Here is a 27,874-nt window from a genome sequence, read left to right as displayed (position 1 = left end):
GGAGGGTATATAAGGCTTGCCTCTTCCTGAATAAACTGAGCTTATTGTTTGGACATTCTCCCAGAGTCGTGTCATTGACTCTGTGCCTACTTGGCCCCCTCCCCAAAGGGAACAACAGGACCCTGACACACCCATCCATGTCTAGCTTGATATCTTTGTATGCACTGCCACCTGGGAGGAGCCAACATGAGGAAGACTACACACGTTCCTGTGTTGTCTTTGTGGCCAGGTCTGTCTACAGCTTACACTTCTGTCCCATTGAGATCAGCCATGGAGGCTATGCTGTTTTAGGGAATCATAGACACTCAGCTGTGATTGACACCTGTCAAGAGCCTTTGCTATGCCAGGGTGCTGTTATGAGTTTGCCTAACAGCAGGAAGACCTTATGACATCATGATTGTTATTGTTGCCAACTTCCAAGTAAGGACACGGAAGTAGGGAGAAGTAAAGTCACTTGTACAAGGTCACTTAGGCACAGGTGGAGACAAATCCTCCAGACTCCAGATGTTAGAGCTGCATGGACCTATAGGGCAAGCCAACATTTCCACTGTGGTATGTTTTAGTTATTTTTTTTAGTTAGCATATGGAATAATGGGTTTCATTGTTGAATTTCCATACATACATATATTCAGTTCTTATTAACACTACTGCTACTCTTCTCTGCCCCCTTACATCATCTTGATGCCCCCCAAAGAATCCCTCCCTATGTATATTCCATTACTGTCTCTTATTTCATATTCTTCCTCCCTCATTATAGTTTCTTCTCTTAATGATGTGATAAAATGCCCTGACCAAAGCAACTTAAGGGAGAAAGGATTTATTTTGGTTTGTAGTTCAAGGTCCAATCCATCATGTCAGGGAAATCAGAGCAGCAGGAACTTGAAGCACCCAGTCCCAATCATATCCATAAATACAAAACTGAGAGCATGAATCTGGTCATTGGCTCTATACCTTTCTCTGTTTATTCAGTCAAGGGTCTCAGCCATGGAATGGTGCCAGACATAGTGGGCAAGGCTTCCCAGCTCAATAAAAACAATTAAGATAATCTACCATAGGCATAGCCAGAACCCACTCTTCTGATGATTCTAGATCTCTTCTTTGAGGATAACCATCATAGTCTCTCTAGATCTCTTTATATCTTCTCATTTCCTCTATGTATTCATCTCTCTCTCTCTCTCTCTCTCTCTCTCTCTCTCTCTCTCTCTCATAGACATGCACATAAACCTTCAAATCTAGATTGTATATATGAAAGAAGGTATGTGATATTTGTCTTCCTATATATCTTAGTTACTGTTCTATTGCTGTGAAGAGACACCATGACCCAGTCACCTCTTATAAAAGAAAGCATTTAATGGGGGCTTGCTTACAATTTCAGAGAACTGGTCTATTATTATCATGGCAGGAAGCAAAAAGCATGATGTTGGAGCAGTAGCTGAGAACTTTAATCCTGATTCACAAGTAACAGGCAGAGAGAGACCCTGGACCTGGCATGGGCTTTTAAAACCACAAAGCCCACCCCTAGTGACACATATCCTCCAACAATGACATATCTCTTCCAACACAACCACACTTCCTAATCCTTTCCAAGGAGTTCCACTACCTGGGGACCAAGCATTCAAACATATGAGCCTATGAGGGTCATTCTCATTCAAACCACCACACTACTATGTCTGACTTAATTTACATAACCTATTCATCTCCAGTTCCATGAATTTTCTTGCAAATATCACATTTTCATTTTTCTTTAGAAATTGAATGGACTTCTATTGCTATTACCTATATGCATTACTTTTTTCCTGTCCATTCACCAACTGGTGGACCTTCAGGCTTGTTCCACGTCTTAGCAGTTATGAATAATACAGCAAATAACACGGATATGTAAGTGTCTCTGTGGCTTACTGACTTGGGATCCTCCGGGTTTATAGCCGGGAATGGTATATCTGGGTATAGTGTATTCTCCTGATGTCCATTGTGATTGCAGTGGTTTCCATTCCCTCTGGCACTGAATTAGGGCTGTTTCTCTGCCTCGCCAGCATTCCTCATCTTTTTTTTTTTTTTTATAATAGCTATTGTGACTGGGATGATATGGAATATCAATGCATTTTTTTATTTAAACACTCTAACGTTAATGGGGAAAAAGAACAACATGAAGACCATGTTTGCTCACGGCACTGTGCTGGAACACTCACAAAGCCTGGGACTGCAGCACCAGCTGCTGAGCCTTCCTCTCCCCATTTGTACTGCTCCAGCGGTGACTCCAGGGGATGACGAATAAAAATTACAGAGCTACTAAAACAGAACAACGACACCCTAAAACATCTTCCTGGAAAGAAGTGCCAAGTATGAAGAGTGTAGGGAAAGGTCAAGATAGCTCTGGAGTGAGGAGAGCCATCCCTGCCATCCCCTGGCTGAGCTTTATTGGTGAAATTATTATGGCCACTCCACGTAGTTAAAAGTATATTTATTTAATGGTGTAACTCACAAATTAAGTGATAGGTAGGTTGCAGGGTCTGGGAAAGGTGTATCGCAGTCCAGTGGTGTTCTCTGGAGCTCTGCTCAGTCCACCTCCATGGCTCAGGGTCCCGGCACAGAGAGAGCACACAGAGAGATCGCTGGCCCATCCAGCCCTTGGGTCTCCAGGTGCCTCCCCTGGCCCCGCCTCGTAGGCATGACAGTTGCCAGAGTCTCAATGGGGGTTGGAACTTCCAGATCCAAGCTGGAATGGCTACCCACTACATCTCTACCTTTTTGTCTAAATAAGGAGGTTCTAAACTAATACAAGACTATATACAAAGGAATGGTTATCAAATATTGTCCAGGAATAATGAGGGATAATGACCTAGATAAGATGGAACTACAAGCAATGCAAACAATATCAAGCAAGAAACACATACTAAAATCCAGAGAAGTATAGAGCATAGGTAAATGGCATGTTATAAAGATCATTCAAAAGTGTCCTATCCTAAAGAACTTGAATCTAATACTTAATATGTTCTATCTAAGATATTATATATACTAAGTTCTAACTATAACTGCTAGTCTTCAATCCCATCAAAGACCTGAGAAGGAACATAACCTACCTGAAAAATGGTAGATGGATGCAAGCAACTTTTAGGAATCTTGCAAGAGTCGACTAAGACAGCTGACAGCCTGGACAGTCATCTAATGTTTCTCAGCATTGTTGGTGCATTCAAATTGGCTACAGGCTTAGAGTATCTGACAGACCATTTTCAGAAGCAGGAATTCTGAAAGACCATCTTACCCTGTCTTGGCAGAGTACAGTGTTCACTTTCCTTGTGTCCAGCTTGTCCAGAAAGGACAGTATTGCATTTGTACTGTCAGCCATCAAGGCAAGGGCAGTTCTTTGCCCAGTAGGCCATTTTGACAAACTTCCAAATGGAAATGTCTTAGAAGCCCAACATTCTCTCGGGATCAAATTGGTGCAGCCAGGAGCAATTGTGTCTCATGTCAACAGAATTCTAAGTTATTTAAATGCCATATTCTCTAGGTCTATGAAGTGTTTGAAGATTACCTGTCCATCTGACCTATGTATCTGTAAATCTGGATAACCTAACTAATGTAACTATAGAAATGACAGGCATAGGTGACTATAAATCTATAAGTCTTATCTACCGAAATAACCTAAAGACTAAGGCTTCATGTAAATAAGGTAAACATCTATAAGCAAATGTATGGTAAACAATGATGACTTAAAAAATTGTGACAATACACAAGATATTTATAACAGAGGTAGGAATATATAGTGCGATATGCAATATGACAATAATCTTAAATATATATCAATATACTGAATATCCTAAACAGAAGTAGAACATACATAAAGTATGACAGATATAAATTTACATTTGTATCAATATAAAAATGTTTCAAATAAGAGTATAAATATATGTACATTATAACAAATATAGTTCTGTATTTGTATCAATATACAAATTATCTTAAACAGGAGTATAAAAATAGTTTACATTTGTATCAACATATAAGAATCCATAACAGTACAAATTACAGTGCAAATTACCTAAGGTTGCTATTTTACTAAGTGCTGTGGATATAGCTCTATATAAATTAAACACTGATGGCCAGTGACCAGACAGGAAGTATAGGCGGGACAAGGAGAGAGGAGAATTGGGGAAACAGGAAGAAGGAGAGAGAGACACTACAGCCACCGCCAGGACAAGCACCATGTAAAGACGCCGGTAAGCCACCAGCCATGTGGCAAGGTATAGATTTATAGAAATGGGTTAATTTAAGATATAAGAACAGTTAGCAAGAAGCCTGCCATGGCCATACAGTTTATAAGTAATATAAGTGTCTGAGCTATTATTTTATACGTGGATTGTGGGACTGTGGGGCTTGGTGGAACTTGGAGAGAAGCCCTCCAGCAAGAGAGCTTATGTGACATTTTCAGAAAACTTTCCTGTGGTGGCTCTTCTCACCCCAGTGACACAGGTAAGCCCTGCTGAGTGTCTACAGAACTTGATAGAGTTGAACTTGTCACTGAAATTAACATTCATAGCAAGAGTCCTCACAGGGAAGGGAAGTAAGGATGTGTTATGCAACACATTGACTTAGTTTGGCTTCCCTAGCAGACATTTCTGAACAAAATACTGTATTTGGGAAGCTGTCCCAGAAAGCATCAAATTAGAAGTAGGTTTTGTTATGTATAACTTGAAGAAAGGCAGGTGCCACTAAGAAGAAAATCACCTCTGAGACCCTCTGGAGCACAGTCCCACCAGGGAACTCTGGGAGATGGTACAGAGCAGGAACCTGAGGAGTCGTCCACAGGCAACATGAGGAGCTTCGGTGTTGACCCTCTGTTCTTAGCCCAGAGCTTGAGTCCAGCCTGCTTCACAGGAGAGCAAATATTATGAGGGTGATGGCTGAGCCAATTTGCAGAGAGATGATTGGCACTGAGGGGCATGGCCTGGCAGGAACCGAGGGCAGGTGCAAGGCTGACTCTCTGTGCCCCACAGCCACGACAGCTGAAAGGTAAGTCCATGTGAGAAGGTTGATGGGCAGCTTTGCCATGGTGGGTCAGGTATAAAGAGGGGGATTTTTTTTAGGTGCTCAGATTCCAACAGTGTCTGTGGAAGATGCCAGGAAGAGTGTGGTCTATTGAACTGCTATATTATGAAACTGTTCATTAGTGAAATCCTGGAACAAGCTAAAAGCAGTTTTCAAAAAAAAAAAAAATTGCCAACAACAGCACCAGAAACTTTGTAAGAAATGTACAGGAAGAGAAAACAGTGAAGCTGCATGTCTGCTAATTGGGATGGATGGAGCCTTGTCAGGGGTGGCACAGGATGCTGCGTGCCCAGGTCCTGATGTGTTTGCTTTCACTGTTACTTGATGGAGGAAGAGAAACTTAGTGAAGGGGAAGCTGGATGTTACAGGATCTCTATACACTCAAGGACACTGCAGTCATGGGCGGTGATTTTAAAAAGATAGCATCCCCACAGGTCAAAGTGCCCAGAATAAATGATAGCGTGGTGCTTAGCCCCAAATGGCATTCCCAATATATGTCCTAATATAACATTCCAAGGCTCAGGAAACATTGTGGAAGAGGAAGTGGAAAGAATGTAAGGGCCAGAGGATGGGGAGGGATGCATCAGGAGGATGTCTCTGGATAAGATGTGACTCTTGCACTCACAGACTCCCTCCAGCTGTGGTTAATCACACAAGATGGGGCCAGTTAACATGTCCTCATGAACGGAGAAGGTGGTCATGAGGGACTCAGGATGGCTACTGGTTGCTGGAGGGGAGGTGTCACTTTCTTCAGTGATGTGGCCTCTTACAATTTCCCCACACTCCAGTAAATAACCAGGAAGCCATACTCATGCACACAACCTGAATTAAACTCACAATGAGAAGACATGAAAGTGTGTGTGTATGGAGGGGGGCTTTTTAGAAAGAAGAGGGGTTTCACTGGGAGTGGGAGAGGAGGAAAGAGGGCAGCTGGGTGCTGAGAATGAGTGAAATTCATTATGTACACATATGAAACTGTCAAAGAATAAAACGTAAAAACATCACCGTTCAGATGACTCGAGAGGAATGTAGCTATATAATTTGTTATTTTAGAGTATCAATTTCTACTTTCTTACAGTTAGAGCTATGGATTCCTAGTGACTAAGGGTAGGCGCTGTGGAGTTGGGTGAGTATGTCCTAAGAGCTAAGTTGTCTTGATTTATCATCTGGAAACTCCAAACCCCAAACATGATCAAAGACATGTGCACATTGGGGGATTTCTTCAGAGATTATCAGGGTTTTTGTATGCTGAACACTCAACATGGAAGTTAGTATGCACCGAGGCTCCAATATCTGCTGGGGAACTCACCATAACTGCTTGCCTTCTCTGTTGTTCTGTGAAGTCAAGCTGGAGTTTATTAGGAAAAGGTTTTGATATAGATGTGTGTGTGTGTGTGTGTGTGTGTGTGTGTGTGTGTGTGTGTGTGAGAGAGAGAGAGAGAGAGAGAGAGAGAGAGAGAGAGAGAGAGAGAGAGAGAGAGGAAGACAGAGAGGAAGACAGAGAGGAAGACAGAGAGAGAGAGTTGGAGACAATGAGAGTCAGACAGAGACAGGTAGAATGAGAGACAGAGGAGGAGGACAGGAGCTTAGGAAATGACAATTTTATGCAGCCAAGAAGGGTGGATATAGTCTTCTCAAGGAAGAGAATCGCTGTCTTTTTACTTTTAAAAAGTTTTTGCAAATATTGTTTTATTATGAATTTCTTTCATGTTAAAAGCAAAAATAAATCTCATAAAATATTATTAAAATTCTATGACTTTTCCTTTCAGTCCTTCTCAGAGCTGATTTCCAAATGTTATTTGGGCTCGGATGTAGGTTAAGGAATTGAGACATTGGAGTCCATTTATTTTGGCAGTTTAATCTAGAAGAGAAAGGAGGTGGTAGTTTTCCATTGATAAGACAAACTATTTCCGGATACCAAGTGACGGACAAAATGCAGAAGTAATTATGTAGGAAAATACTTCATTAACATTTAAACTTTTATAATATGCTCTAGTCAGAAAGAATTGGAAATCTTCAGGATTTACTTTTCTCCATCTTGGAAGTGATAATAAACTGCTTAGAAACTGAGTGACACCTCAAGCCTGTCACTACTCACGATGTTGGGCAATCTGGCTGTGTTTTGCCATCTTGGCATCACCTCCTCACATGTACAAGTTGCTGGGTGCTCTGTTGAGATTCACTAGGCCAGGTTTATGCTCTGGAGTCCCCAGGCTTCCACTGTTGAGCAATGGGGTCACAGTTGTCCAATGCCCAAACGTCAACTGTCCTGAAGCCAAATGCAGCTGCCTTGTGCTGCTTTGCCTCGGTGGCACCTCTTGCCGTCTGTCATTCTTTTAATATCTCCCCAACTCCTTCCCGGCTCAGACAGGCTTTTCTATCTGAATCCCAAGGCTTTTCCTTAGAGCGGCAGCAGTTACCTTGCTTGAGTAGCTCCAAGAAGGGGAAATGAGCCCAGGGCTCAGCAGAGTCTCTACAAGGGACCAGAAAGAAAACACTCTGCACCTCACGCCCCTTTCAGTTTCTGCCATCAATACTGATCCCTGAAGTTGTCACACAAAAACAGTTAGAGATAGAGCACAAGGAGCAGGCATGCCAAGGTTTGTTCTCAGGAGGAGGCCATGGACAGGATTTGGTACATGGACTGTACTTTGTGTGCTCCTGAGTTACCTGGTTACATCTTAAGATTGCTCTGATGGTCTGTTAATTGCCACCAGTGAGAAGAGCCTCCGCCATGCTTGAGGGGGATTATCTGGGTTTTGCTCATTGATGCGGGGAGACCCTTTATAGTGGGGGCAAGACTGGGAGGAAAGTGGATGAAGCAGCAGATGTATCCAGTGCTCCCGTTTTCTGAGTCTGGACATAACGTGACGCTGCTTCAGGCTCCAGCTGCATTCATTTCCCCTCGCCCAGGAGGGACATGCCTTGACCTCGGAGATAAAACCCCTTTCCCTTCCAGTGGGCTTTGTCAGAATATTTTATGATCACAATCAAACAGTTGTTTGGAGTTGTGATGTAATTTTCATGTGTCGTCTTGGCCAGGCATAGTATCTGGCTCTGTGGTGAGACAGTAATCTGGGAGCTACTAGGAAGGTGTTTGATGACACAGTTACTGTCTTAAAACCACTGACCACAGGGAAAGATTTCCCTCGGTGATGCGGGTGGGCCTCGTCCAATCAGTTGAAGACTTTCAAAGGGAAAAACCCACAGCAACACAACAATAAAGTATCCTGTGGGAGAAAAGATTTGGCTTCATCACCACTCCTGTCTGAGTTCGTAGTCATCTGGCTTACCCTTCAACAGTGAAAGCTGCTTCCTTTGACATAGCTCTCTCTGCATGAATACTTTATTGATAGATCTCTACATATATTTTTTATTGGCTCTGTTTCCACCTACAGGGAACCCTTGACTGATCCAGGAAACAATATGCCTAAAGCATATGCCACACCCTGAAAACTCATTCTTTGTTGTGTTTACTTTTACAAATTTGTCCATTTATCCATCCATCCATCCATCCATCCATCCATCCATCCATCCATCCACCCATCTATCCATCCATCCATCCATCCATCCATCCATCCATCCATCCATCCATCCATCCATCCATCCATCCATTCACTGAAAACAAATATTCTTGGTGTCACACAAAGAAACACAGGAACAGCATGAGAGTAACTTGGGCAAGGCAATTTCTATTTAGAAAAAGAATGCACCACAACCCACGCAGGCTAACAAGCACACTAGGACAGAAAGTCCACTTAGGTTATATTCTAAACAAGTAGTCACGGTGTCTTTTCCTCACTGGTTTAAACTCATAGTCTTCCAGGCTTGTCTAGTTTCAAAAGAACCAGCGTAAAGGAAAGAAAGGGTTAAAGGAGAAGGGCCAGCTGTTCTAGGCCAACGGGTTCCCAGAATGCAGTGGGGCCTTTACATAAACAAAAGTTTTGCCTGGTGGGAGAGATTAAAAAAGCCACATAAAAATTTTATAAGATGAGGAGATTAAAATTATGAATTCCTTTGCATAAAAGTTTTACAAGGAGTGGGGCATTTGTGGGATATTGGACCTTGGCAGGTTAGCTATCTTTGATAGAAGAAATAAATTCTCACACATCCAAGCAGCCATCCATCCAACCATCTAACCTGCCAACATCTACCCTGCTATTAGACCCATAACATTTGACAGCATCCCAGTGTAAATGGAGGCTTTTCTGTCCGTCCAAGAGAGCATGTGACCCTTGTCCTCACTTCTGATCGGGTCACATACACAGAGAAGACCATTCCCATAGGGTTAGTCATCCCAATACCATTGGCTAAACGAATGGAATTCCCATAATATTCCAGCCTTCTGGCGTTGCCTTGGAAACCTGTCCTTCTGTCCTCAGCCTCTTTCCAGGGTTCTGTCCTGCAATTTTTACCTCATGTGCTCACACCCATTTTCTATAATGCCTATAGGGTCTTAGAAACTATAAATCAAGTATGATACTGCCTTTAAGTCCTGTCAATGGCTCCTTATTGCACTCAGAATAGCATATGAACTCTTCCTTCACATTCTGGTCTTGGTAGTCTTTATACCTATCTCACAAATCTGTTCCTTCAGTGCTTCGGGACACTGGCCTTGTGGACAGCTCCCTAAAGGCCCCATTGTCCTTGCCCCCAAGCCTCCCCTGTTACTGCTTTTGGTGTCTCATTTCTCGTCTGTTCCACTCTACTTTCACATGAGATCATTGCCCACTACTCAAAGTATCTCCCCACACTCCTGTTACAGCATCCCTCACTTCTAAGCATCTTAGTCTTTAATCAATGTGTCTTTCTACCTGTCTCCTGCACTAAATGCAAATCACTGAGAGCAGGAGCCTTGCCTAGGTGGTCTACAGCCTGTCACAGTGTTAACCATTGCCTTAGAGATGAACAAAAATATGCACACCAAAGGCCAACTGCTGAAGTTCAAGGTTACTGAAGTTTATAAAACCAAATAGGCACTGTTTATCAGAAGCTTCTGGTCAGGGAGAGGATTGCCAACCCATGAAATTAATACAAGTAAGGTAAATAAGTGCATCATCTCAGTGCTGTGAAGAGACACATATGGAATATATACAAAGGGACAGTTTTTTCAGGGGTCAGCAATCACTCTCTTGAGGAAAAGTAACTTGACTAGATTCAAAAGACAAATAGCATTTATTTAGGAAAGAGTGTTTGAAGGAAGGTGCATTCCAGAAAAAAAGGGGATCTGGAAGTTTAACAATTCCTGTTGCAGAGAGGATAGCATGCTCAAAGCACAGAAGGGCAGCCAGCATGGCAGAAATGCAGAGAGAAGGCTGAGACGATGATGATGAGGCTGGCATTTGTATGGCAGGCCCTGGGAGTTGGAGGCTTGTGGACCATGTATGTTTTATCAAACTCCACCTGCAGGGCAATGGGTGACATGAGGAGGACCAGTACTGAGGAGGGAAAGGCACAGTCCAATCTTTGCTCTCTGTGTTGAGTCTGGCTTGAGTGTGGGCCAGATGAAGATGGGTGTAGCCTCTCTGGCATTTCTAGGAGATGTAATTTCACAGCAAACTTCCTGTTCCTCTGTCTCTTAGAATTGTTCTGCCTCCTCTTCTGCAGTGACTCCTGCTGCAGGATAGGTGCAGGAATGGTGTCATAGATGGATCAGCTGAGAGTGGGCACTACGCACTCTCTAATGTTCTGGATTTTGGTTGGTTGTGGTATTCTGTAATGGTATCCATCTTTTACAAAGAGAAGTTTCTTTGATAAAGGGTGAGAACTATATTTATCTAAACTGAGGAATGCTGAGAGTGTGAGAAATTGTCTTCCCCAGAGAAGAACCTGCCCCACCTCTATTGGTTATACAATAATAAGTGGTCATCCCTGGGATCAAATGCATATACATAATATTGTATGGAGTAAGCAGGTTGGTGTGTGTGTGTGTGTGTGTGTGTGTGTGTGTGTGTGTGTGTGACAATGAGTAACGGAAAAGAGGCCATGGATTTGAAAGAGAACAAGGGGAGGTGCATGTGAGGAGATAGATGGAGAAAAGGGAAGGTGTATGATATGATTATGCTATAGTTTCATTATGTTACATATGTACTATACACACATACACACACATATATGTACATATACAGATTGTATTATAATTTCAAATTTCCTAGTTCAAAGCCACACTTACACTTTCATCCTCAGGATACATTTGACTGAAAGGAGGAGAATGCTTGCCAGTCAATGGGTCAATTCATTGACCAGGCTGCTGTTTGAGTTGCAATTTATTGGCTACTAAACTATATAGATTCAATATGGATTCAAACAAGAGTCTACATATAAGATATAAATTATATGATGATTTCAAAATATAAAAAGTATTTTTTAAAAGATGTCATGGACAGCAGGGAAACAGAGAAATTTGTGAGAGTTGTGGAGAACTAACAAAGGTTCTCAAAGAATTTCAAAGAATGAAACGGTCATGGGGAAGGTGTGTAATTTTCTAAGATAAAGAGTCAGAAAGCCAACAGGCAATGAGTCAGCTGCCTAGGAGTGGAAAGATGGGGGAAAGGATAGGTTTATTCCAGGGGCAAATTCTGTGGAAAATGTAGTGGGAATGGGCTCTAGATTCTCCATGTGTCACCTGTAACACCACATGAACATCTGGAACATACTCTCTTGAAGATTTAAAAACAAAAAGAGCACTATGCACCCCTGAGGGACAGGAGACTGCGCTGCTGCCGAGTAGCCTCACTGCGCTATGACACTCAGGGAACTCACTTAGGCCACCCGAGTCCCTCCTGGAGGCTGGAGTCCTGCAGCCATGGTGGGTTTCCTGCACAGGTGAGATGCACTTGCCTTTCTTTGCTCCATGGTAAACATGTGTAAAACACAGTTGTGACCACGTTCTCCATATTCCCCAGTGACCATCACGCGAGGATAGATTTATGTCTTGATTTCCTTGTACTCAAAGCCAAGGTTTAAATATCTTTCCTGAGCTTACCTGCCAAATTCACTATGAGGTTCAAAGAGATGTCAACAATGGGCCAACCAAACCGCGTGAAGAAAGGAGCTGGGGTGTGATTTTCCTCTGAGCTTCCTCTTCAAGCTCACAAGGACATGTGGAATCCATGTGTGTTAAAACCACCCTTAGGTCTTTTACAGTGTCAACAGCTGAAGGTAAGTGTTGGATGGCAGTCGTCTCTCCTGTTTGTTATTTAGAGTACTGGTACACACGCATTTATAAACTCTCAATTTCCTTTCCTAGAATTTCCAAATTCTTTCCTCTTTTATCTGCCTATCCATCATTCTAGCATTTGATACAGCTATATTACACAAAACTATAAAAACTCTCTGTGGGTATCACCATGAAAAGAAGTGAAAAGGAAGGAGAAAGCTTAATAGTCAATAGATTGTAGCTTGAACAGCAGCCTGGTCACGGAATTGACCCATTTATTGGCAAGTATTCTCCTCCTTTCCATCAAATGTGTCCTTAGGATCAAAGTGTAAGTGTGGCTTTGAACTAAGATGCAGCCGAACATTAATCACTAACCTTTTAACACAATTCCTAGGCAAAGATAGATGGCAAAATAACGTGGAAGGAAATGCATGTGCCCAGCTTCCAAGCACTGTCTCCAGTTTTACAAGGGACGTCTCTAACCTGACTGCTCTGTTCAAGTTCATAAAGGACTGTGTGTCACTTTCAGATTTCTAGAGGCTTCTCCACAATTGCCAGACAGTATCTTAGGCATGAAGGGCAAAGTTAGCATGCCACTAAAGGATTGTCTAGGGAGGACAGGGGTTAGAATAGAGAACTGCATTGATGGTGGTCAGAAAGGCAGGAATGATTTTTGCCAAGCTGGTTAGAAGTCAGGAAGCTACAGTAGACACCGTGGGAATGGGGCAAAGCAAGTGCAAGGTGTAGTCTACGGCGTGTAGCTCTTCTAACCAGCTGTTGGAGGAAGGTTCTGGCATTGTGAAGAAGTCAGACTGTTTGACCCATTGGCTTCCACCCCTGGGATAAAGCATCATTCCAAGTGACAGTCTATGATGTCAAACACTGTATTTGCTATGTTTCTGTTGCTGTCATAAAACATCATGATCAAGGCAACTTGCAGAAGGAAGAATTAACTTGGGCCTTAGTTCCAGAGAGTTATAGTGGAGGGCAGGTGGCAGGTGGCAGGTGGTGGTGGCTGGAGCAGTTGAGGGCCCACAAGACACAGCAAGAACAAACTGAAGATGGCATGTGGGTTTTGAAACCTCAAAGTCTGTAGACAGTGACATATATCCTCCAGTAAGCCACACCTTCCCCAAACAGCCACCAACTGGGGATCAAATGCCCAAGACTACTAGGGTATATCTAATTCAAACTACCATAGGCACCATGGCCCCCTATTCTAATGGGTTGGGATGAGGATGAATGTAATTTTTATAGACCTTTGTTTTGTGGTCTTCAATGACTATCACCTGCTGAGCACATGTTGACTGGCTGGTCTATGGGTTGGCAAGACCTGGGTCCACCATTGCTTTACTTGTGAGTATGCATTTTAATAAATGGATTTGAAACTTTAGGGTTGGAGAAGGTAGAGGCACAGAGGTCCTCTGTAGCCAGTGGATTCTGGGTTTTCCCTCATATTAATCAAGAAGGGAGCTTCTGGATAGGCTTTAGGCACATGTTAGACTGTTGCCACTCGCATCAGGGCAAATCCTAAGAGCCTACTGCTCTGTTTCCATCCTGGGCAGTACCTAGGAATCTTGCTTCTTCAGGTTCTGCATATTTCATTTCAAAATGGAGTGCATAAATCCAGATTGTCAGATCTCTGGCTCGGGGCTGTAAAGAGAATAGAAAGAGGACATGAGTTCTATTTAGAATGATGTCACATGGTCTCTGATGTCTCCATCCTTGTTTTGGGCTTGGGAGTAGACTCCTACCCCTGCAGCTCCCAGCAGACCCTGCTGCTCAGGGTGAGGTGGGCACCCTGAGGAGAGCACTTCTGTAAGTGTGGGTGATCAACTTGGTGCTTTGTGAAATTGACCCCTGTGCATCAGAGACTCCTTAGATATCACCCTCATTCTGTATGAAGATAAAATTTGTCTCAGCCTTGGCAGAGCATGCTTTCTCTTCTTGATGAGTTTGCTTAAGGCCAATTCAAAGTCTACATTCAGATCCCATCTACAATGGAGCTTAAGACACTTGAACCCTGCAGCCATACTCATTCTCGTAAAGCTTGAGGGCCTTCCAACTAGAGAGTGTCCTTCCCTGTCCCTGGACAGTGAGGTTGACTAGATGGTTTGCTTTGGTTAAAGGACAGCTGCTGAGAGTCAGTTCTCTTCTGCCACATGGTAGGATCTGGGGATCAAACTCAAGTCATCAAGTCCTTGGACAAGTACCTCTCCCCATTGAGCCCTCTTGCCAGACTAGAAATACAAAGTCAGATACCCAAAGGACCAAGTGCTAGCACCCATCCAAGCATGATAAAGGCTTGTAGAAATCTCACTGAATCAGAGAAGCTTGGGGCACACATCCACATACTCCCAACACACACATCAAATGTTTTTACATGGGTGGTATTTATTCTGATGACCTGGTTAAAGGCTGCATGATTCCCTGTTCTCCGTCAAGTACTGTTGTTGGCTGTATAGAATTTGCAGGAGATGCCTTGAGCTTGCACAGATAGTCTGCTCGTCATCAGCATTCCACACAGTTGATCCCAGTGATAATCAATCATCCTGTGCTTTTTGCCCGATCCTATCTCTACCTTGATAGCTGCAAAATGGTGATTCTTTTGCCCAACCGATTCCTTTGCTTGTCAGCCCTCAGTAAGAGCAAACAGGAGCACCCTTCCCCCATTCCCTCGTTTATGGATTATACTCATGATGCCCTTTTCAGTGAGATAATATTCACTAATATATAATGTACTCCTTCCTTCCTCCCATCCATCCGTCTGTCTGTCTGTCTGTCTTTCAACTGTCTGTGTTACTCCAGCATGTTCAGCTGGTTTTGTATTTGATGAAATTTTGGTCCACTGTGTCCCTGCTCTGCTCCTCACCTGGAATCAGTCATTTCTCCAACATGTCTATCCTGACTCTTTCAAACTTTGTAGGAAATGAGCTTTGAGCTACCCAGTGTCTCCTTACAAGAATATCAACACATCTTTTATTTTCTTTCTTTGTGCAAAAGATGACATATTATGTGTACCATTTTTCACTCGGATGTTCTGTGGACTCAGAAACAACTGTAAAGTCTCTCCATGGTTTATAGATAGCCTGCTGGTCACTTTTTATGGGGTACCTAGTACCCCATTGCATGAATGTAACACAGTGTGCCTAACTGATATCTCTTGTGTTGTAGTACCTCCTCATGGCATGAAATTATAGATGGGGACATAACAAAACACCTTGTGTGTGAGTTTTGACGCCACTGGATTTTGGGGATGGGTAGATTGTTGTGCTTCCTGTACAGTTACAGGATGTTGCTAAGCTGCCTTTCAGCTTTGTGCCCCCTTGCCCTCACCTCTTAGTACAGAGGGATGTCCACTCCCCAGTCCTGCAACCAGGCTCTGCATTCTTGACAGCCTAATGCAGATAAACCACATCAGGGTGCCGTTAATAAATACTTCTCTTGCTGTGAATGAAATTAAACATCTTTCATATTTGCCTTTTACTTTTACATACTTCTTTTATGAATTTTCCTTCCACACCTTTGTCCATTTATCTGTAGAACTTTTGATATATTGATTCTTGGTTTGAAAAAGTTCCTTATACATTAGTGATATTGCCTCTTATTTGTGATGTATATTGCAAATAGTTTTGTCCATTCTGCCAGTTTCAATACATAAAACGAAAAAAGAAATGAATTTCTGATCTTGAATGTGTCCATGTTTTATTTCAGTGAAATAAAGTTGGAGATGGCTTTGTACTCTGATTATTGTACAAGTCACCTGCATTCTGTGTTTCTGGATTTTGCTGCTGTTTGCTTTTGAATTTACTTCTCTGATCCATTTTCAGATTACTGTGGTGGTATTGTGTTCCCCAAAATATTGTGCACCCTAATAAACTTATCTGGGGTCAGAGACAGAACAGCCACTAGATACAAAGGCTAGAAAATGGTGGCACTCACACCTTTAATCCTAGCATTTCAGAGGTAGAAATCCCTCTGGATCTCTGTGAGTTCAAGGCCACATTGGAAACAGCCAGGCATGGTGACATATGCCTTTAATCCCAGAAAGCAAGCCAGGGAGTGATGGTAGAAAGGAAAGATATATAAGGCATGAAGACCAGAAACAAGAGGCATTTGGCTGGTTAAGCTTCAGGCTTTCGAGCAGCAGTTCAGCTGAGAGCCATTGGGATGATGACACAGAAGCGTCTAGTCTGAGGAAACAAGACCAGCTGAGAAGTTGGCCAGGTGAGGTTAGCTGTGGCCCGTTCTGTCTCTCTGATCTTCCAGTGTTCACCCCAATAACTTGTCTCAGGTTTGATTTTATTAATAAGAACTTTTAAGATTCCTGCTACAGATTACTTTGAAGACAGTTGAGAAATGGATCTTGACATCATTTTATGTTTTTCCAGGATGAAACTTCCTCCATCTCCCATCTTCCTTGACATTTTATTCTAGTCCTTTGATGCCCTTCATTCATGCGCTAGCCCTGCTCTGGCCTTATTTTACAGGATTACTATCATGCTTCCTGCTTCAGTGTTTGGTGAGCCAGAGTCTACCTCCCCACAGCTCTCATGAATGTTTTCCCAGCTATTCTTATGTGACCACTTCTAAGTTGTCTATTGTCATCCAAAAGCTTCCTGGAATTTTGGTCTGGGCTGTGTTACACTTGTAAACTGACCTTGGAGGAGCTGGCAGTTGGATGACAGGAGTCACTGTCCAAAGTGAGAGCACTGCGTCTGGTCTCAGGCCTCGCTTCGCATTCCTCCATGGCCTGGGGCTCTCTGTGTAGTCCAGGCTGGCCTTGGACTCACAGAGATCTGCCTGCCTCTGCCTCCCGATTGAGTGCTGGGATTAAAGGTTTGCACTCCCGACTCCCAGTCTCTTTTTGTGTTTCTGCGTGATCGTCATTTTGATTCTTTGTGCTCTCCTTTCCGTCACTGCTCATCTACACAGGGCAGTGCATCTGTTCATGCTGTCAGGAGCTCCATCTGCGGGTTCCACATCCATGTATTCAATCTAACCTGGATCAATGATACTCAGAAGTGCCACATACACACTTGCTCACTTGTCACGTCTGAGCATGTCCTTGTCATTCAAGAGTGACAAGTACTATGTGCATAACACATTTACATTGTATTAACTATTGTGAATAATGGAAAGATGATTTAAAGTTTGCAAACATTATCCTGTTTTGTGTAGGATGAGCACCCACAGACTGGAATGCCTGGGCTCTGCTATAGACATTATAGGAGTATCTTCTGGCCCCACCTCATTTCCAGTGCCTTCCCACAGCAGGTGCTGAATCTCTGCTGCTGGCTGGTGTTGTGTTCTTTCCTCCTGCTTTGGTGATTCTGTCTGTGCATCTCTCCTGCCCTCTGGCCTCTCTGATCCTTTTTAAATACTTTACATTGGATTGGATTGTTTTATATTGTATACAAATTTAAAATTGATATTGTTAGAAAATGCTAATTGTACTTATACCATTCATTTAACAATGTAATGCAATTTTCTGATCCTTGAATGTTATTATTACCAACTATTAGGATATAAAGAAATGAAAGTTAGTAGTTAGACATTACAATAGAACTTGTAGTCATATTAGATATGTTTTAAAAATTGAGCAGATATATTTTAGACAGGCCATCTTCAAACCCTTCAGAGATCTACAGAATATGGCATTTAAAATGTTTTAATAACTTAGAAAATTTCTCTTTTTTGAGACATGTCGGCTCCTGGCAGTACCAATCTACTTCAGAGAAAATATGGGCATTGAAGAAACTGCATATGGAGTTAGCTTTCATTGTGACAAAAGTTAGCCACTGGACAACAAAATATCCTTGAATCAACAGGACAAAATGGAAAGACAGGACACAAAACAAAGGACTATGATTGCTGCCAAAACAAGTGTGGTTATGGCTTTATCAAAAGGCATCTTCTGAGGCCAGGACAATATGGCCCCATCCCTGAAGTGGCCTTCGCAATCCGGAAAAGGTACAGTGCCCTTTTCTTCAAAGGCAGCTTAACAGGCAGTGGGCCGATGGCTTCTGATGTGCAATGGGACAGCAGCTGAAACAGTTATTCTTGAAGAGTAACTAAGCTCACGCCTCTCAATAGTAGACTGGCATTTAATAGAGGGATGTGGAGAAGAAGGGGATGCTGAGATGAAGCCATATATACACAGCCAAGAAGAATGGACAGCTGAATTCAAAAACTGTCAACAATTTCCAGAATTTAAAATCTGAATCATGACAGGACACCAGTGAAATTCAGGTGTTTCTGGTACATGGACTGCTCTCACCCAATGTGAGGTTGAACTTTTGACCTGTGTACATCCTACTTCACAAATGAGTCTGTCAGATACGCTAAGCCTATAGGCTGAAGATGATGCCCCAACACTGCGGAGAAACCTCAGGTGACTGTCCAGGCAGCTGGCTGTTTCTGTCAACTCACACATTTTTTTGGAAGTTGCTTGCATGCACTTCCTGTTTTTATTTTTGTTAGCTAATATTATTTCCTTCTTGGTTCTCTGAGGGAGTTGAAGATTAGTTAGTTATAGTTGAAGATTAATGAAGATAGAAAGTGAGTTAGAAACATTTTGGACTTACCAAAATAGGATAGATAATGGAATTATTTTCTCTGATTTGTCAAATACAAATGGACTAGACATTGTTTAGGTATTTACTACTTGTATATATTGTATATAGTTATTATACTTTTGTATATAGTTTTTCTTTTGTTAGTTATAACCTTTTGCTTTTTTTCTTTTTATTAAAATAGAAAAGGGGAAATATGGTTGTATTTCATTTGTACTAAAATGTGATTTTGATTATATGTTAATAAATAAAGTTGCCCAGAAGTCAGAGCTATTAGAGCCATAGCAAGAGCGTGGCGGTGGTGGCACACGCCTTTAATCCCAGCACTTGGTAGGCAAAGCTAGGTAAGTCTCTGTGTGTTCAGGGATACAGCCAGCATTGGAGACACATGCCTTTAAGACCTGGAGGGTTGTACTTACAGGCAGTGATGAGGCAGTCAAGTGTTTGAGTTTACAACCAATGAGAAGGCAGAACAGAAAGACTATATGAAGACAAAACCACAAAAAATAGGTCTCTCTTTCGGAGAGGTAGGACCACTGCAGGAGGAAGGGTAAGGTTTTAGCTCTGAGCTCTGACCTCTTGGCTTTCTCTTTTACATTGGTTCTGTGTTTCTTATTTAATAAGATGGTTGGTTACATCTACAATCTTTTCTGTGGATTTTCTCTGTTTTCATGCTCTGCTCTGGCAGCCTGCACTATGCTCTGCTGGATTTGCTGCCTTTTCCTCTATACTTTTAAGAGATATGAAGGTCACAGTGTTCTCCATCATCTGTTCCTACTAAAGACAGGAGTCCTGCATGGCTTTCTCCATTTTCCCTTCTGACTTTGTGGAATTTTGCTTTTACGGGGTGAAAGACTGAAGCTCAAGCCAGCTCATTATCATTTGTCATGTTCTGAAGACAGGAGACCAGATTTTCACAAGGTTCACTTTTGAGAAAAATTGGTTGCCTAGGGAGGTGGAGGTAGGGACAATCTGGAAGAAGTTGTGAGAAAGGAAAGAATATGACCAAAAGATATTGTACAAAAAATTTTTAATAAAAATATTTAAGAAATAAAATCTAGACCTATATTTTAAATGAAAAGTTGTCATATTTTCTCCTTTGGAGAGAGACTTTTTGCATGATCACAGGCTACAGTCAGGGGAAAGCACACTTACAGCTAATAGAGAATTTCTAGACCACCCCAGAAAGGAATTCCACTGATTATCTATGTTTGAATGCTTATAGAGGAAAGCAACTTGGGCAAAACTCATAAGCAACAGCTTGGTGGAAATCTGAATTGATTTGATTGTCTTCCTAGGGGGTTCGTCCTATTGATATAAGATTTGGGATATCTAAGTAGTTTGTGTTGAGGTGAGCAAGACAGCAACCAATAGAGTGTAGGGAGTTGCTGAATGGGCCACTACATTCAACTTCCTCATGTCTTGAGTGTGAAACATGTATGTTAGTGGAGGCACCCATGGCTGGTTTGTTGTAGCCTCTGAACTCAAAAGTATAAATCTTAGTCACTCTTCATGTTGCTATGAGTGAAACACTCTCACAAGAGCAACTTAAGGAGAAAGGGTTTATTTCAGCTCACAGTTCAGGGGTACAGTCCATCATGGTGGGGAAGTCAAATCAGTAGGTAGTGTTACATCCACAATGGGAACAGGAAGCAAATGAATACACAGTCCAGGATCACAGCCTGGGAACGGTGCCACCCACAGTGGGTCTTGCCACCACAACACAATCAAGACCATCGTATACAGGCATGCCCGGAGGACCATCTCCTGGGTGATTCTGGACTCTGTCACATTAACAAACACTCACCATCACAGTACATGAACCAGAAATGGCTGTTTTATCTTCTTCAGTTTATATTGTTCTGTTGATTTTTCTTTCACGATCACTGAGCACATTTCAGACTGGTCTGGAAGCCTTCTTGATGCTCTTGGGTAGAGGAGATCTACCACTAAAGCCAGTGACTGAGAGGAAAGCCAGACCCAGCACTTCAACCTCCTATCAGTTCGAAGCTGCTGCCTCATAGTTCAGAGCCCCATGTCTTCTCCCAGCTCTCTGCATCAGGGGTTGAGAAGAGGTATTGGCGGAGAAACCATAATTCAGTATGCCCGATGCACTCACTGCCCACTGGTCGTCTCTACATGTGGCTGGTCCCCAGAACTGGCATTTACATAGGAGCTGCTTTAAAGTTGTCCACAAGCCTCTGCAGATCTGAGTACAATGTAGAGGGTCTTTTGCTGTTTTCTTCCTGCTCATGTTTTTGGTGTATATTTCACAGGCCCCTTGCTGGGACCTCTCCCTGCAGTCAGCTGCCCTGTGGGGCACGTGCCACGACACATTCTGTCTCATTTTCCCTCCCTCATGGGTTCTTTCTCCCCAGAATTTATACTGCACTGCCCCAGCAAATGTCTCACGTGCAGAATGCAGTATAGGTACTCTTTAACAGTTAAATTAGGAAAAAGAGAGGTTATTAATTATTTCCACTGGTGAGAGAGAAAATGAGAACCCTACAAATCAGAATTTTCCAGGAGAGGGGGCAGACTTCACAGATCCTCGGGGATGTTCTCCCAGCTGGCCCAGAGAGCCCCCTTCCTTGTTCACTCTTTGTTCTAATCATTGGAAGTGCCAGTTTCTTCCTTTTCAAATGAATTTTAATTATTTTCTGGTGCCTCTTCCTGGAGCCTTCCTACTTAGATGGAGAGGAAGGGCTGTTGCTAGAGTTTTCCTGCCTTGCCCACAGTCAGGACAAATCTCTGTCACCCGCCAGTCCCACAGCCGCTCAGACCCAACCAAGTAAACACAGAGACTTACATTGCTTACAAACTGTATGGCCGTGGCAGGCTTCTTGCTTAAATCCATTTCCATAAATCTATACCTTGCCACGTGGCTGGTGGCCCACCGGCATCTTCACATGCTGCTGGTCATGGCGGCATCTGGCAGTCAGTCCTTCTGCCTTCCTGTCCTTTTATTTCTCCTCTCTGTTAGTCCCACCTATCCTTCCTGCCTAGCCACAGCCGATCAGGTTTTATTTATTGATCAATCAGAACAACTTGACATACAGACCATCCCCCGGCACAGCCAAGTGCAGACCATCTCAGACACCTGCACTCAGGCCCATGGTCCTAATCATCCTCTATGCGGACCTGCTGGGTAATGCCACAAAGAACCCAAGAAGGGCTCCCACAGGACATACAGAACATCCCACAGCAAAGGGCATTGTCTTCATCCCTTTCCTTAATGGAAGGCAAATCTACTGTAACCACTTCATCGGCTCATGACTCTTGTCATAGCCCACCCCCTTCAATGAACTTCTAGAAGTGTGTGTGTGTGTGTGTGTGTGTGTGTGTGTGTGTGTGTGTGTGTGCTGCACAGTACCTACTGAGGCCAGAAGAGGGGGTCAGAGCCCCTTGATCTGGGGTTCCAGCCCGCTCATAGCTGCCTGATTTGGGCTCTGGGAACTGAATTCTAGTCCTCTGGAAGAGCAGGAAGTTCTAACAGCTGCTAAGCCTCTTTCCAGGCTTCTTTTAATAAACTTTATTCACAAAGGTGGATGTGCATGTGTAAGTATCATATCCATGTGGACATATTTAGATACAGAAATGAAGTTATACATGCAATTTGCACACATGTTACCTGTTAACATAGAGTCTGTTTGCTATGCCAGCTTTTTAGCCTTTTAGGATGTCAAAATGAATATGCTTAGCTCCTTGCTTGGGAGCCTGAGGGGAGTTTCTCCCATTCTCATCCTGAAGGTTCAGACAGAACCTCAATCTAAGGGGAGTGGCGTAAACCGTGTCCTGTTGTAAGCACTTTGTACTGTGTTAGGTCACCAAGCATTTGCACCAATATTTGACTGTATCATGATTAATCCCCATGTCGGTTTTCCAAGGCTACTTTTCTTATTTTTGCAGAGTGTTAGGGTCCAAGGAGGTACAAGACCTTGACAAGATCATGGAGGTGGTGAGGCTATTTGGCTCAGGATGTGGCTCTCAGTTCTGGGTTTCACTGCAGCATCAGATGCTTAGATAACATCAGAGGCATGTGTTCAGCACAGACAGAGCCACTCTCCCTCAAGTGCTGATTAAAAAGTTCACCTGGGACCCTGTGTTTGTTCTCATGCACACTGATGTGGGTGTCACTGTATTCCCTAGCATGGAGACATTATCTTCCTCTCAGTTACGGATCCTATGCAGAGTAAAGACCGCAGAGTGCTGCCCCACCGGGAAGGGGATCAGGCAGTCTGTCAGTGGGGGTCTGTTCAAATTCCCAGCATCTCTGTGGATATTGATTTTGCCATGAAGCTGCTTATGCACATGAGGAAGATATTGTGGGCAATAACCAGTGTTGCAGAGAGGACTCTGTGCTGGGTGGGAAAAGTTCTTCCATGCGTGGTTCCCTCATCCAAACAGCAAAAGGGGCCACCATCACTTTTAGATGTTGAGATGAAAATATTGCTCTATTGGCCTTAAATGAAGTAGTTTTCAGCAAAAATAATTATATTTACAATAGCAGAGCAAAGAAACTTTGTTCACTGAGCTTGCTAATTGTTTCACCTTTTTTGTGGCCATAAGCCAGGGCTCGGTCTTTAGCTGCGAGCCACTCCCCTGAAGGATCATAAATGGCCCGTTTCCCTGTTATTTTAACTCCCTCATCGCTCTTAACTGCACCACGTGCGTTTTCCCTCCCTGACCTTCTAGCACATTCCCGGCTTTCATGAGCTTTGTACTTTAGTTATTAAATTACAGAAGAAAAGGAGCAGCAGAACTGAAATATATTTCTCAAAAATACAGCTGTGCCAGCCACGGGCGCCGCGTGTGAAGTATGTCTCTTATCCCACTCAGCTCATCACATTCCAGCAAATAAATCCGACTCTCTGTGGAACAATTTTGGTGTTAGCACAGAGTAATTCAAAACAGCGTTGGGGGGGGGCAGCATAATTATGATCGTCAGAAGATGCGTTTGCAAAATCTGTGCGTGAAATGATTTGGTTGGGAGGATGCTTTCCCAGAAGCCCAGAAAATCCTTCTGTGTCCCCTAAATTACCAGGCATTTATTCTCGTCTAGAGCGATTCACACGATAATGATATAAAACTAGTTACACCTGAGACTTTTCTCTGTCTGTCCTCCATAATGATATGCTAGGACTTGTCCATTCGTTCACTGATGTGACAGAAGATGCAGTTCCAGTTCCGTGGGCCGCATAAAGGGGATTGGGAAGTTCCTGCGTGGTGTCAGATGGAGAGGGGCCTGAGTAGAGATCACCAGGAGGGGAGGTAGGTCCCAGGGCCTGCCCTGCTTGCCACTGATTCAAGGATGTGACTATCAGAAAGAAGGGGGGTCATATTGAAAACTGGCTACCTTCTTATGCACAGATGTAAAATTTGGGGAAGAATGAGTGGAAAGAGGAGGGACAGAAGGGTCAAGGTCAGGAAAAGGGGCAGGGATGACAGATGGCATGAGGTACATGGGGAAGGGCATTCGTGTGTTGATCGGTGCTTTCCAGAGACGGACAATCATGGGAGAAGGGAAAATGGGGGGGGAGGTGGGAGGGAGAGAGAGAGAGAGAGAGAGAGAGAGAGAGAGAGAGAGAGAGAGAGAGAGAGAGAGAGAGAGAGAACGAGACCCAAATCAGGCACTCAAATTCCCCAGCAGTAACTACCTGAGGAAGTGCCTTTAGAGCAGCCAGCTGGAGAACCCCATGGAGAGTTCCAGGCAGAGCAGAGTGTCCTCTGTGAGGTTTCCAAATAAAAGAGCTAATAACAACAGGTAGAGAGAGAAGATCAAGTCAGCTGCTCACAACAGCCTACAGAAACCAGCTGGGGAAGTGGAGGCAGTCAGCTAAATTCCCAATCAAGGTTTCTCTCCACGGCCGAGCTTCCTATTTCTGAAAGTCTAGCTGCTCCTTTCCACTCTAAGCACTTTGATTTTATTATATTAAAGATATACCTTTATGAATCTATGTAAATGTGTGTGTGTGTGAGTGAGTGAGAGAGAGAGAGAGAGAGAGAGAGAGAGAGCGCAGGTGCCCATGGGGACCAGAGGAGGGAGCTGGAGTCCCTGGAGCTGAAGTTCCATGCAGTTGTCAGCCCCTGACATGGGTGCTGGGGCTGGAACTCTAAAGGAGCCGCACATTCTCTTAACCTCTGTGTCACCTTCCCAGCCCACTCTTCGTGTTTTTCCTCACGGGGGAAAAGATGACAGCCTCTGTTGGACTTGGTTTTCCTCACAGCTTTTCTCAAGGGCATAGCATTTCCGTCCTTGGACTGTTTACTATTTTTTCCTCTCTGTCACGAGGTTAGCAAGGGAGGGGGACATCAAACACCCAGAGAAGGGACCTTGGCGGACACTCTGAGACACACATTCTTGTGTCTGAAATGGAGGGACAACCCAATTCCAGAGACACACGACGGTTTGCCAGTATGGTCATGTGCATCACAGGGAGGATGCAGGCATTCTCGGGACCCCGGCATCTCCTGAGCTTTCCAGCTTTTGCATATCATGTAACTGTGGGAGCGTGGTGCTTAGGATTGTGGCAGCTGTTTTGTGATAATGAGGTGATCCACCGTCATGCGTGTTGTGGTAAGGAGGGAAGATGTCCAGAGCCTGGTTGTCTGGTGATAGCACGAAGCCAGCTGTCAATTCCACAACTTGTCCCGTAAACAATGGATATCTTGAGGGATAAAGTCATGAGCTGACCACTCTTTAACTTGCTGCTGAGAGCACTCCTACATGTAAAGGCAGACAAAAGCATGGCTCCTGGCTCAAAGACTGAATGCTTTAATGCTGTATGAGATAAAACTATGAACGGTAGAGAAGGCTCAGGTCTGTGTTGTCACATTCCTGTGGAATGTGGCCTGTTTGTGAGACATCTAGCCAAAGCCATAAACCGGCAGACAACAGATAGAAGACAGGCCATGCTCAGCATGTGCAGCGCAGTGCAGTGTTTAAACATGTCAGCTTTCAGTGAGCGAGTGCCTAGATGATGTGGCCAGTGAGTGACCAGATGACGACTAAGTGGCTGATAAAGGCCTTCGTGGAGGCTGCACATGGGGGTTTGGAGAGAAGAAAAGCTAGGACACAGTCGGGATGTGGCAGAAATCAGGGGCGCTTTCACTGAGGCACGTGAAAGACTAAATGAAAACCTTTTGTGTTTTTAAAACCTATCTTCACAGAAATGGAATTGCATCAAGTTCCCTCTATCTCCGTCCTCCCTCCAGCCCCTCCTAGGGTCCTCCCTCTAACCCACCATGTCTCCCCACTCTGAAGTTGATAGCTTCTTTTCTTGTTGCTACATATACACAAAGACGTATGTGTGTCTATGTATGCACAATTAAATAAGCACAACCTGCTGAATCTGTTTTTGCTGTTTGTGTGCATATGATTTCAGGGCTGACAAGTCTGTATTGGATAACCAGAAAGGGGACTCATCCCCAGGATAGGCTAATTCTCTATCTCCCAGTAATCGTTAGTTGCCTGGGGATGGGAACCCATGAAATTTTTTCCTTTTTTGTGTTCACATATCTATAGATATTGCCACTGTTCAGGTCTTATTAATGCAGCCATTTTGAGTAGAGACTACTTCACAGCAGACTGCAACTCTTCTGATTCTTGCAATCTTTCCACCCTCTCTTCTACAATGTCCCCTGAGTCACAGATACAGGAGCGGCAATGCAGATGTGTTCATTGGGGCTGGGCTCCCCACAGTTCAGTGATCTGTGCATTGTGTCCAGTCGAGGTTTTCCATCATGGTCTCCATTTACTGTAAAGAGAGGCTTCTTTGATGAGGGATGATAGATAGCTACATTTACCTGTAGGTATGAGTAAGATGAGAATGTATTAGGGAATTATTCTGTTCTAGGAAAATGGTAGTAATGGATTCTTTTCTAAGGCCCATGGCCTTGCTATCCCTGGGAAGCGGGGTAGGTTTCCAGTAGCAGGTACGATTTCCCTCCCATTGAGTGGGCTTTAAGGAAAATCCATTGTTTTGTGAGCAAATTAGTTTTCATTTGCTCTCTTTCTGTGATTTTCCTTATGTGATACGTTCCCCTTGAGGAGGACAGCACCCTCGGCTTTTGCAAAAGAAAACTTCACAGGCGAGATGAAAACCAAGTGAACGAAATTGGATATGCGATGTGGCACAGCATCTCAAGGATTCTTATTTGAGGACTGAGGGAACGTGACAGTCAGCAGCCAGCCTGTGCCTGTGCCCCAGTGATGTGCTCGCTCCCATTTCAGCTCTGGAACTTGACGGTCAGACAGCCTTGGCCGGCCAGTTAATTTCATTTGAAGAATATTCCACGGGCCTTTCTTTGATTCCTCTTCGGACTTTGAAGTTTATTTCCGTTTTCTAGGCTCCCTTCAAACGATGATACACCCTGGGTAGGAGCTTGCAGAGCTAAAGGCAGGCTATTTATGGTCAAGTTCTCTCAGGTCTCCTCTTTCATTAAGTTCTAGGGGAAGGATTCAAACCGAGCCTCTGGGAGTGAGCTCAGCTGGCTGCCATAGTCAGAGTTTTTGCATGAGAAGTGTGAGCAGATGAAATTGTTTGGACCAGAGAATATGACAGGTGTGTCTCTGAGAGCACTATGGCTCCTGTATGGTCACTAACCTTTGAGAGCACCATGGCTCCTGTATGGCCATTAATCTTACTATGTTGCATTGCCTTCTTCCCTGAGTTGTACTGGAATATTCCAGTGGTTCAAAATGTTACAAAAGTACAAAAGTTCAAGAGTGGGCTCAGGACAAGAGCGGTGTGGGTGGATGCTGACACTTCTCTCAGGTCTGTCTAAGAACCTCCTTTGGGTCAAGTGGTTCTCTGGACTGTTAGGAGTGATTGGCTCTGGGAGCTTTGGGAGGCCATTTAGAGTCTTAGGTGATATGGACAGATGCTCTGGCCATTTTCCTTCCCAGGCTTGCAATTCAGGTGGACTCAGAGTTCAGGTTCTGGAAGACGTATCCACATTGTCCTTTCCTACCATCCTTCTCATTCCCCTTCCACCATTCAGAGGCAGCGTGGAGGAAGTCTTCCTGTCTGTACCTGGAAACTCCTCTTGGCCATGGACATACAACTTCTGTTAGAAATATGGCCCTTCAGCA

Source organism: Peromyscus maniculatus, chromosome 15 (genome assembly GCF_049852395.1).
Source record: "Peromyscus maniculatus bairdii isolate BWxNUB_F1_BW_parent chromosome 15, HU_Pman_BW_mat_3.1, whole genome shotgun sequence".
Lineage (NCBI taxonomy): Eukaryota > Metazoa > Chordata > Mammalia > Rodentia > Cricetidae > Peromyscus > Peromyscus maniculatus.
Note: the sequence above shows the minus strand (reverse complement) of the source record.